This window comes from Lissotriton helveticus, chromosome 9 (assembly GCF_964261635.1).
Source record: "Lissotriton helveticus chromosome 9, aLisHel1.1, whole genome shotgun sequence".
In the NCBI taxonomy this organism is placed as follows: domain Eukaryota; kingdom Metazoa; phylum Chordata; class Amphibia; order Caudata; family Salamandridae; genus Lissotriton; species Lissotriton helveticus.
Window position 1 is genome coordinate 362,359,057 of NC_136070.1, and position 12,885 is coordinate 362,371,941.

The window sequence follows — 12,885 nt, forward strand, 5'->3', positions numbered from 1 at the left end:
TGTTAAACTCTTACTAATGGTGCACAAACCACTCTTCTTTCTGTACATCTCTTGCCTCTTTCTGCACCTTACTTGCCTCTCTATGCACCTCACTGTCTTCCTTCTGTACCTCGCTTGCCTCTTTCTGTACTTCTGGAGCCTCTTTCTGTACCTCTATGGCTTCTTTCTGCACCTCAAGTGCCTCGTTCTGCACTTCTCTTGCATCTTTCTGCACCCCTCTTGCCTCTGTTTGCACCTCTGTTGGTTCTTTCTGCACTGCTCTTGCTTCTTTCTGTACCTCTATTGCTTCTTTGTACACCTCTATTGCTTCTTTCAGCAATTCTCTTGTCTCTTTCTGCACCCGTCATGCCTCTTTCAGCACCTCTGTTGCTTCTTTCTGCACTTTTCTTCCTTCTTTCTGCACCCCCCTGCTTCTTTCTGTACTTGTCTTGCCTTCTTGTGTACCTCTCCTACCTCTTTCTGTACCTCTCTTGCCTCTTTCTGAACCTCTGTTGGTGCTTTCTGCACTGCTCTTGCTTCTTTCTGCACCTTACTTGCCTCTTTCTGAACCTCTGTTGGTTCTTTCTGCACTTCTCTTGCTTCTTTCTATACCTCTCCTATCTCCTTCTTTCAGCAATTCTCTTTCCTTTTGCTGCACCCTTCTTGTTTCTTTAAGCACCTCTGTAGCTTCTTTCTGCACTTCTCTTCCTTTTTTCTACACCCCTCTTGCCTCTTTCTGTACCCCTCTTGACTCTTTCTGTACCTCTCCTATCTCCTTCTGCACCCCCTTGCCTCTTTTTGCACCACTATTGGTTCTTTCTGTACTGCTCTTGCTTCTTTCGGTACCTCTTTTACAAATTTCTGCATCCCTCCTTCCTCTTTCTGTACCCCTCTTCCCTCTTTCTGCACCTCTCTTCCCTCTGTCTGCACCCATGTTCCCTCTTTCTGCATCTCTTTTGCCTGTTTCTGCAACTCTCTTGCCTGTTTCTGCAGTTCTCTTGCCTCCTTCTGCACCTCACTTGCCTCTTTCTGCACTTCTATTGCCTCTTTTTGCACCTCTCTTGCTTCTTTCTGCACCCCTGCTGTCTCTTTCTGCATTCATCTTCCCTCTGTCTGCATCTCTCGTGCTTCTTTCTGCACTTCTCTTGCTTCTTTTTGCACCCTTCTTCCCTTTCTGCATCCATCTTGCCTCTTTCTGCTGTTCGCTTGTCATTTTCTGCACCTCTTTTGCCTCTTTCTGCACACTACTCACCTCTTTCTGCACTTCTCTTGCTTCTTTCCACACCACTGTTGCTACTTTCAGCAATTCTCTTGCCTCTTTCTGTACATCAGTTGCTTGTTTCTGCACCTCACTTGCTTCTTTCTGTACCCCTCTTGACTCTTTCTGCATATTTCCTGCTTCTTTCTGCACCTTTATTCATCTTTCTGGACTTCTGTTGCCTCTTTCTGCACTTCTCTTGCACCTTTCTGCACCTTTCTTCCTCTTTCTGCACATGTCCTACCTCTGTAGGCATAGGTATAAATTACCATTTAAAAAAACTTTTGAAATTCACTGAAGAAACCTTGGATTTCAGGGATGGTATAGTTAGAAATTAGCATTTAAAAGACCCTTGAAATGCACTGAAAAACACCATAGGTTTCAGGGACTTTATAGTTCGAAATTATCATCTACAAAACCTTTGAAATTCACTGAAAAAACCACAGGTTTCAGGGACGTTATAATTAGAAATTAGCATTTAAAATACCGTTTGAAATTCTCGTACAAAACCAGAGAAATTTGGCCGTTAGAGTTAGTTGCGGTAACTATAACTCACGCCCCCGCAATGCACTGCTGATGACGTCACATATTACATCACTCATGACATGGTCAGTGACATCACTGATGACATCTCAAATGACATCACTGATGGCATCATCCATGTGATAATCTGATGCACCTCCTCACACCCTAATATAACCTTTGATACACCCACTCTAAAATACAGACTACCATTTTTGAAACCAAAGACACACCAATACCAGTTACTATTTACCCACTCACTGATTCCTAGGTCTACACACACATCTACTCATTCACCTAGTCACTCATACATGCAGTCACTCATCAATACAGCACTATCATATACTTTAATACACCTATACAGACACTCACACACTGCCACTCACACACATAGTCAGTCATGCAAAAAATCAATCACCCTGCCATTTACTCACCTACACATTTACACACACCAACTCACTTATTATTACAGATACTAACACATACTTACTCTCTTATACAATCACTGACACAAGCACACACTCATCCATACAGCCACTCTCACAATCGCTCATTCTCACATATAGTCATTTATATACTCCAACACTCACATATACTTCCTTTCACATATGTAGTAACTCACACATGTACCACTGAGATAGCCATTCACTCACCAACACATCCATACACACACTCACCCACCCAACCTTTCACAGATGCACTCAAACCCATACACCAGTGAATCACCCACTCACACATATATGCACATAGTCACACACCCCCACCCACCTACATAGACACTCAGGCACCCATACAGATACTTAGAAAACCAATCAATAACCCATATAGACACTCATGTAGCTACCCTATAACCCATGTAGCCACTTACACACCAACAGACAGACTGATACAGACATTCACACAGTTTAGTCACTAACCCATGCATTCAATAATACATGTTTATTCACTCACTTATACAGTCAGTCAAGCTCCTACTAAATCATCCGTTCAGACAGTTATACACCCACTCATTCTTCAATACACCTTGGCCTATGTATATATAAAACATATTTAAACTTTACAGAAAAAACATTCACTGATGATGTCATCAGTGATGTAATTTGAGTAACTCTGGGTGTTAAAATCCGCTCCACTCGTGGAGTTTGCGCATTTTTTGGCATCTACCGAAAACTCCGCGATCCGCAGTGGAGTGGAGTTTTTCTCTTCTCTGCGCTTTCAAAATGCTTTTTCGCTCATGGGATCCCTGTGTTCACCGACAAGATTTCCCATCTGTTCGCATGCACCACGAGATTGTGGTAGCCGGCCGCATGATCCCGCGAGAGAGTGCGATCGTGAACACGTCATTCGGACACGCCATCGGACATCTGGCGGAAAAGTTCCATGAAGATTGCGATGCCAAACATGCAGAATTTGCAATCTGGAAAAGAATATCTCTTGAGCAGCATAAAATCTTCTAAAAAATGATGTTTCTTTTTTTTTTTTTTTAAGGGGACGGAAGTGCCCCAGAGTCTCCAACTTCCTGTTCCTGTCCAGCAGGCTCATCCCATTGCTTTGTCCATGTCCTGTTCACTTTTCATTTGCATTTGGAGCTGGAAGGATCACTCTTTGTGCCTGCTGCATCATATACCACTGGATTTGAGGACTTTTGGATTTGAGATTAGTAAATTGGAGAATTGGTGATGTCTGTTTGATTGGGGCATTGCACCTATATTTTTTTTACTTTTCATCGTTTTTAAAAATGTATTGTTGTGGGTTGTCTGTATATTCAGTAGGGGCCTAGTTGTTTTTTTGTGTAATGTTTCTACTAGTTTTATAAAGGCAGCATGTTGCAAAGTTTACTACCTTTCTTCCAACTGTTTAAATAAATTTGCAATATTTATTTAATTCACTAGCCCAGTAGTCTGGCCCATTAAACAGGTCTTTCAGTCAGTAGGCCCAGAGCTACTCCTGGGTACATGAAACAACTGTTTCTGTGGTGTCTGTTGAATTTAAACATCATTTAGGGCATGGATGGCATTGGATTAAATAGCAAAACATTTTTGGGGAGGTATTTCACTTTTTTGGTATGCGTTAAATAAATGCCTTTGTTGGATGTGTGTGTGGTGTGGTTGTACTTGTGTTGTGTAACTTTCCAACCTTTTTTAACCCGGCGGATTTTAGTGTTTGCATTTTTACATTAATTAGTTTAGTAGTGTGCTGCTTTTGCCATATAAGCCTGTATGTCTTTCATTTTTTCCTCTTGGCTTACTGCTTCCATCCCCTTTGCCGGCTGCAGCTCCCTGAATGCCGTGATGCGCAAATTAATGCCAAACTGGCTCCACTTCCATTACATTTGAATTTTTTTTTTGTTATTGTTCTTTCCTGTCCTTCCTGGGTGTACACAGTATACCATGAAGCCCTTGTTGTGAAAGTCTCACAAATGGCTACACTGTTGTTATGTTTTTTTAATACCTGAGTTAATAAAATGTAATAATATAACACTAACAAGTGTGACCACCACACACTAAGTTATATATTATATTTGTTTGTTTGTACTAGTAGTAATTGAACCTCAACAACAAATGCAACATTTCACTGATGTTCTCCTGGCTTCTTTGCTTTTAGGTGCACAAACGATTGAGGAGGAGGTGTCATCATCATCCGTTGTACTGACAGACAGAAATCCTGCTGTGCACAACGTCACATTGCGTGTGACCACAGACATCTTTTCAACTTGTGCAACTGGGTCCTGCTGACATCTGAAGATGGCTCCAAAGAAAGGTACCAGATCCTCCAGTACCAAGAAAGTTGCAAGTGAGAAGAAGGTAAGAAGTGGCACTTACCAAGACTGGTGTGCCTCCCAGGATGTTTTTTGGGAAACAAAAAATGAATCCGGTTGCAGCGGAGCCCAGGAAGCAAGCTTAGAGCAGCACCTCAGCATCAGTGGGCCCACCCCATCATCCTAGGCCCAAGCTCATGAGTGTCGCAGAGGCAGCCAGACTAATCGCGAAAACGCCAACGAGCAGTGATGTTGAAATTGATTTATCGTTATTGCAAAGTAGTACTCAATCAACACGGGAGGAAACTCAGCAGATAAGTGGGCAACAACAGCCGCAACAACAGCCGCAGAAATTGCCGCAGCCACCGCCCACAATAGTTAGTTGTTCCTCGTGAAGCAGGGGCAGTTCAGAAAATCGAGCTTCCTGCAGAGGAAAAAGAAGGGCAAACCACTATTTCAGAAGATCCATTAGCTTCCAGATCCCCAGCAAGGAAAAGGAGGGTTAGTCCATCAACTTCTTCTTCAAGTCCCCCTTCTGATGATCTAGATGCAACTTGGAAGCCACCAGCTCAGTCTGAGAGTGAGACAGGCCACGAGACAAGGCTAGGGAAAAGGAAGATTCCAGAAAGCCTTAGAGTTATCGTGGTAGATGTACAAGAAGAAAGCGTTAGAGTTATGGTGGTAGATGTAGAAGAAGAGGATGATAACGAGGCAGTCATCACGAACATCACTCACGCCCCAGTGGAGAAGGAGACAGATATTATTACCCCATCCCAAATTGCTGTGAGGGATGTGGCATGGATAGTACCAACACAGGTAACATCAACACCACCCCCAGCTTCCATATTTGCATTTGCAAGGGCCCGGCAGGGACTTACATCCAGCACAACCACCACCTCAGTAGGTAGTGGTACTGCACAGAGTCAAATTCCAGGCACACCCTTCAGTTCATCCAGCATTTCAAGTGGCACCTCCAGCAGCTCAAGAAAGTTCACCTCCCCAGTTTGGGACTTCTTTTTGGTTAGCAATAAGGAGGAGAACGTTGCTAGATGCTCAATTTGTCGACAAGGTGTTAGTTGAGGTGAGCTTGGTACAAACTATGGTACCGGAGGCCAAACAACCCATTTGAAAAAACACCACATGATCCAGTGGGAGGCGCACCTTAGCGGCAAAAAAACTGTACCCATGACTGTTGGTGGGGTGGAAGAAGTAGAAGAAGATACGATATCTGTGGAAGGTGAACAAGAGGGAGACATTTTATCTGGTACACACAGTAGTCCTGTCTCCGGCAGTGCAGTGGTACCACTACCGCCCACATCGTCATCATCCTCAGCAACATCTCAGTGGCACCGTAGTAATAGTCAGGCTGAGACACCAAGGCAACAGAATACCGCAATGAAAAAAAGTGCGTTGTTGAGCCAAACAACATCTGGGTACAAAAGTAACCTGCATCAGCAGCATCAGAAAGGAAAAAAATCCAGCCTACCATTGTCAGCATGCTTAGGTTGGAGGGGCAGTACGAATGCAACCTCCCAACGGCACATTTGTTCAATGCGAAGCTGGCAAAAATGTTAGCACTGGACCTTTTCCCTTTTTCTTTTGTGGAAGGAGCTGGTTTTCTGGAATTTGTGACGGCCATCTGCCCAAAATGGACAGTTCCTAGCTGGTCCTATTTCACCAGAGTTGCGGTTCCAGCACTACAACACGACGTGTTGGAATTGCTTGGACAAGCTTTGCAGCAGAGTGCTGTTCACAATATTCACCTGACAATCAGTCAATCAATCAATCAATCAGAGTACTTGTAAAGCACGCTACTTACCCGTGAGGGTCTCAAGGCGCTGATGGGAGGGGGTGCCGCTACAGCTGGAAGAGCCAGGTCTTGAGGAGTCTTCTGAAGGCAAGTGGGTCTTGGGTCTGCCGTAGGTGGGTAAGGAGGGTGTTCCAGGTCTTGGCGGCGAGGTAGGATAAGGATCTGCTGCCGGAGGTTGTTCGTTGGATGCGGAGAACAGCGGCGAGGGCGAGGCTGGCGGAGCGGAGCTGGCGGGTGTGGGTGCAGAAGCTGAGTCTGCTGTTCAGGTAGGCTGGTCCGGCGTTGTGTAGTGCTTTGTGTGCGTGGGTGAGGAGCTTGAAGGTGATCCTCTTGTCGACGGGGAGCCAGTGTAGGTCTCTCAGGTGGGGGTGATGTGGCTGCGGCGGGGGATGTTGACGATCAGTCGGGTGGAGGCGTTTTGGATGCGTTGTAGTCGTCGTAGGTGTTTGGCTGGGATTCCTGCTTAGAGTGCGTTGCCGTAGTCCAGTCTGCTGCTGACGAGGGCCTGTGTCACAGTTCTTCTTGTTTCGCTCGGGATCCACTTGTAGATCCTGCGGAGCATGCGGAGGGTATTGTAGCAGGAGGAGGAGACAGCCTTGACCTGTTTAGACATGGAGAGGAAGGAGTCGAGGATGAATCCTAGGTTGCGTGCATGGTCGGTGGGTGTCGGTGCTGTTCTCAGTGTGGTCGGCCACCAGGAGTTGTCCCAGGCTGAGGGGGTGGGTCCGAGGATGAGTACCTCCGTCTTGTCCGAGTTCAGCTTCAGACGGCTGTTCCTCATCCATTCAACGACGGCCTTCATTCCCACGTGGGGCTTGGTTTTGGCGGTGTGCGGGTCCTTGGTGAGGGAGAGGATGAGCTGGGTGTCATCAGCATAGGAGATGATATTGAGGTCGTGTTGGCGGGCCACTTGTGTGAAGGGAGCCAGGTAGACGTTGAACAGAGTCGGGCTGAGGGATGAGCCCTGGGAGACGTCGCAGATGATGTCGGTGGCCTTGGATCTGAAGGGCGGGAGGCGGATGCTTTGGGTTCTGCCAGAGAGGAAGGACGTGGTCCAGTCAAGGGCCTTCTCTTGGATTCCGGCTTGTAGGAGGCGTGTCTTTACAGTGCTATGGCAGACCGTGTCGAAGGCAGCTGACAGATCCAGGAGGATGACGGCTAATGTTTCGCCGTTGTCTAGTTGGCGCCTGATGTCGTCTGTGGCGGCGATGAGGGCTGTCTCGGTGCTGTGGTTTCATCTGAACCCAGACTGGGACGGGTCCAAGATGTTGTTGTCTTCGAGGTGGCGGGCCAGTTGCATGTTGATGATTTTCTCGATGACCTTCACCGGCAACGGGAGCAAGGAGATGGGCCGGAAGTTCTTTAGGTCCTTGGGACATGTGGACCAGTTGACAAGCTACTAATTACATGTGCATCACTGCACACTGAATCTCTTTTGTGGGGGTTAGAAAAAAGATATCTGCAGCTTGTGTTGTTGACACTGCTGATATTTTTAATGCCACTGTAGCCATGTTCGAAAATGGAGAAATCTCATACAGCTGCAAACATTTTGGAAGAGTGTTAACAGCAAGGTCTTTGATTTGCTGCACCCAAGAGGGCTTAACATTGGTTTTGTTGCCACAGACAATGGCAGTAATATAGTTAAGGTCATGCGCACTGGTGGCTATTTCAGGGTCCTGTGTTTGGTGTACTGCATTAACATCATTGTTCCAAACTTTCTAAAAAAAGAAGACCGAGTCAGCAACTTACTGAATACCTGCAGAAGAATACGCACACATTTCAGTCATTCTTTTAAAGCATGGAAGCAGCTGAGGATCATTCAACATGATCATAGAGTGCCAGTCAAAGCACTCATCCAGGAGGTGCCAACATGTTGGAATTCAACTTATTACATGCTTAATCGTCTGTTTGATCAGTACAGATCAATCAATGACTATGTCATGCAAAGACTAGGGGATGCTACTGTGAAAGGCATGATCACTGAGATGGACTAATGGGGCCTAGTTAAATACTTGAAAGAGATGCTACTTCCTTTCGAGGTCTTAACACGTGAAGTCAGCAAAGAAGAATGTACTATGAGCCAAGCTATACCATTGTTGCACATGCTAGAGCAACTGATGAAGGCGTTGTCTGAAACGTATGCAGGTTTGGCGGTGAGAAAAGAAGCATATGAGTAACTTAGCCCTTCACTTAGCTGAAAATACAAGGGTGCAAATTAAGATAGTGTCAGACAAACATTACATTTCTGCCACAATTCTGGATCCACGGTACAAATCACTACTAAACACTAAGACATTAATTCATTTTTCAGAAGTGGATGTTGCCCATTACAAAACTTGGATACCTGAGGTAGCCAGTGACTTGTAAAAAGAATGGCTGGTAATTAAAGCCCGCTACTCCAACCTACAACATGTACTGCAGGGTATACGGCATCAAGTTCAACTTCAGAGCCTGAGGGCAGTGCGTTTGGCTCACAGCGGTCACCAACACTATCAACAACAGCAAGAACAGGGTCATCAGCCCCAGTAAAATCGGCATAGGATTGGTATCTACAGCAAGGGCTTGTTAGGTCCAAATGCAAAGGCAAAAGAGGCCCAGCAAATCGGAGCATCCCTGAGCAATGAACCTATGGTCCAGGCCTATCTGGATGACCAAACAGAGGTCTATATTGATCAAAACCCATTGGTGTATTGGTATGGGAAAAGGCGGCAATGGCCAGCCCTCAGCATGCTGGCGATAAACTATCTGGCTTGCCCTGTCGCAAGTGTCTCTACTGGTGTCATTGTAATAGTGAAAAGGACCAGTCTCTTGCCCAAAAACGTGGAGAGGTTAACCATGATCAAAATGAATCAGCACTTTATGCCACCACTAGATTACAAAATATGTGAATCACAGCAGGAAGATGAGGACAGCGACTTAGGTGATGGAAGTAGTGTGTTAGATTACCTACTTCTGGTTGAACCGCCAGAGTTTCAGCCGACCCCACCGACCTCAAAAACTACCGCCCCATCTCGCTGCTCCCGTTTCCGGCAAAAGTCATCGAGAAGACCGTCAACAAGCAACTGGCCGCCTTCCTCGAGACGAACGACTCCCTCGACCTCTCGCAGTCTTGCTTCCGGGCCAACCACAGCACCGAGACCGCCCTGATCGCAGCTACCGATGACATCCGAGCCCTGCTCGACAACGAAGAAACAGCGGCCCTCATCCTCCTGGACCTATCCGCGGCCTTCGACACTGTCTGCCACCGTACCCTAGTACAGCGCCTGAGCAACGTCGGAATCCAGGAGAAGGCCCTGGAGTGGATCATCTCCTACCTCGCCGGAAGGACACAGAGAGTCCGCCTCCCCCGTTCAGGTCAGATGCCACCGAAGTCACCTGCGGCGTTCCTCAAGGCTCCTCGCTCAGCCCAACACTCTTCAACGTCTACATGAGCCCCCTCACAGCCATCGCACGCCAGCACAACCTCAACATCATCTCCTACGCCGACGACACCCAGCTGATCCTCTCCCTCACCAACGACCCCGCCACCGCCAGAGCCAATCTGCACGAAGGGATGACAGACGTAGCCAAATGGATGTCGAACAGCCGCCTGAAACTGAATTCAGACAAGACGGAAGTCCTCATCCTGGGATCATCACCCTCCGCCTGGGACGACTCCTGGTGGCCCCCGCCCTGGGCAGCGCACCCAAACCCACAGACCACGCACGCAACCTGGGCTTCATCCTGGACTCCTCCCTCTCCATGACCAGACAAGTCAACGCCGTCTCCTCGTCATGCTTCAACATCCTTCGCATGCTACGTAAGATCTTCCGATGGATCCCCACCGAGACCAGGAAGACGGTCACCCAGGCCCTCGTCACCAGCCGTCTGGACTACGGCAACTCCCTCTACGCCGGAACCACCGCCAAACTCCAGAAGAGACTCCAGCGGATCCAGAACACCTCAGCACGACTCATCCTGGACATCCCCCGCCGCAGCCACATCTCCGGACACCTGAGAAACCTGCACTGGCTCCCGGTCAACAAGAGAATCACCTTCCGGCTCCTCACCCACGCACACAAAGCCCTACACAACCAAGGCCCAGGATATCTCAACAACCGCCTCAACTTCTACGCTGCCAAACGCCAGCTCCGATCGACCAGCCATGCCCTCGCCGCCGTCCCCCGCATCCGAAGAGCCACCACAGGAGGAAGGTCCTTCTCCTACCTAGCAGCCAAAACCTGGAACTCCCTTCCGACCCACCTCCGCCTGACCCAAGACCACCTCGCCTTCAGGAAGCAGCTCAAGACCTGGCTGTTCGAGCAGTAGCGGACCCCCTCCCCCCAGCGCCTTGAGACCCTCCGGGTGAGTAGTGCGCTATATAAATGCTCTGATTGATTGATTGATTGATTGATTGATTGATTGAGGACGAGCTATACTTCCCTGACAACTAGGCTTTCAACTTGTTACTTTCTTTCTTCCTTATTTACTTTTATTATTTGTGTGTGTCTCTGTCTTTCTAGTTCGAATCACAACAAATCCATCACCACCGTCTTCTCTTTTTATTGCCATATTGGTATTGCAGCTGTGTGCATTTAAGTCCACTCCTCCAAGTCCTGCTCCATCCTCCTGACTCACCCTAAATCCATTTCCCTTAAGCCAGACATTGGATGGAGAACAGTACAAGAAATGTTGCTTCATCGAGTCCCTCCAAAAGAAGTGGAACATGATGACTATAGCTATCCTCAGTTCTGAGCCAAAAGGGACTACCATCAATCAATCAACAAAAATTTGTATAGCGCGCTACTAACCCGTAAGGGTCTCAAGGTGCTGAGGGGGGGTGGGGTCGCTACTGCTCGAACAGCCAGGTCTTGAGGTGTTTCCTGAAGGAGAGATGGTCCAGGGTCAGCCGTAGGTGAGTGGGGAGGGAGTTCCATGTCTTGCCTGCCAGGAAGGAGAAGGATCTTCCTCCGATGGTGGATTTCTGAAATCGTGGGACGGAGGCGAGGGCGAGGCTGGCGCATCGGAGCTGGCGGGTGGGTGTGTAGAATGTGAGGCGGCTGTTGAGGTACTTCGGGCCCATGTCGTGGAGAGCCTTGTGTGCGTGGGTGAGGAGTCTGAACGTGATCCTCTTGTTGACGGGGAGCCAGTGCAGGTCTTTCAGGTGGGCAGAGATGTGGCTGCGGCGAGGGATGTCCAGGATGAGTCGTGCTGAGGCGTTCTGAATGCGCTGGAGTCTTTTCTGGAGTTTGGCTGGGGTTCCAGCGTAGAGGGTGTTCCCGTAGTCCAGACCGCTGGTGACGAGGGCCTGGGTGACTTCCTGGTTTTGGTGGGGATCCATCGGAAGATCTTTCGGAGCATGCGCAGGGTGTTGAAGCAGGATGACGAGATGGCGTTCACTTGCTTGGTCATCGTGAGGGAGGAGTCCAGGATGAAGCCCAGGTTGCGTGCATGGTCCATTGGTTTGGGTGCGATGCCCAGGGCAGGGGGCCACCAGGAGTCGTCCCAGGCGGAGGGAGATGGACCGAGGATGAGGACTTCCGTCTTGTCTGAGTTCAGTTTCAGACGGCTGATTTTCATCCATTCTGCGACGTCTCTCATTCCTTCCTGGAGGTTGGCTTTGGCGGTGACGGGGTCGTTGGTGAGGGAGAGGATCAGCTGGGTGTCGTCGGCGTAGGAGATGATGTTGAGGTTGTGTTGGCGGGCGATGGCTGCAAGAGGGCTCATGTAGACATTGAAGAGGGTGGGGCTGAGTAAGGATCCTTGTGGAACGCCGCAGATGACTTTGGTGGCCGCGGATCGGAACGGGGGAGGCGGACTCTCTGAGTTCTTCCAGAGCAGAACGAGATAATCCACTCCAGTGCCGCTCCTTGGATTCTGGTGTTGCTGAGGCGCTGTAACAGTGTGCGGTGGCATACGGTGTTGAAGGCTGCTGAGAGGTCCAGGAGGATGAGGGCAGCAGTTTCCCCGTTGTTGAGCAGGGACCTGATGTCGTCGGTGGCTGCGATGAGGGCGGTCTCGGTGCTGTGGTTTGCTCGGAAACCGGACTGTGAGGGGTCGAGGGATCCGTTGGTCTCGAGGAAGGCAGAGAGTTGTCTGTTGACGGTCTTCTCGATGACTTTGGCTGGAAAGGGGATGAGCGAGATGGGGCGGAAGTTCTTGAGGTCCGTGGGGTCCGCGGTGGGTTTCTTCAGGAGGGAGCTCAGCTCGGCATGTTTCCAACTCTCCTGGAAGGTGGCGGATGCGAAGGAGCTGTTGATGATGTTCCGGAGTTGGGGTGTGATGATGGAGCCGGCTTTCTTGATGTGGTGTGGGCAGGGGTCGGTCGGGTAGCCGGAGTGGGTGGTGTTTATCAGGCTGGTGGTGTCTTCGTTGCTGACAGGGGTCCAGGTGCAGAGGGTGGTGGTGGGGGGTGCTGGTTCGGTGGTTGGGTGTGTGGTCAGTGCACCGAAGCTGTTGTGTATGTCGGCGATCTTGCAGTGGAAGAACGAGGCGAGTGAGTCGCAGAGGTCTTGCGAGGGAGTGATGTCGGTGTTGCAGGCGCTGGGGTTGGAGAGCTCTTTAACGATGCTGAAGAGC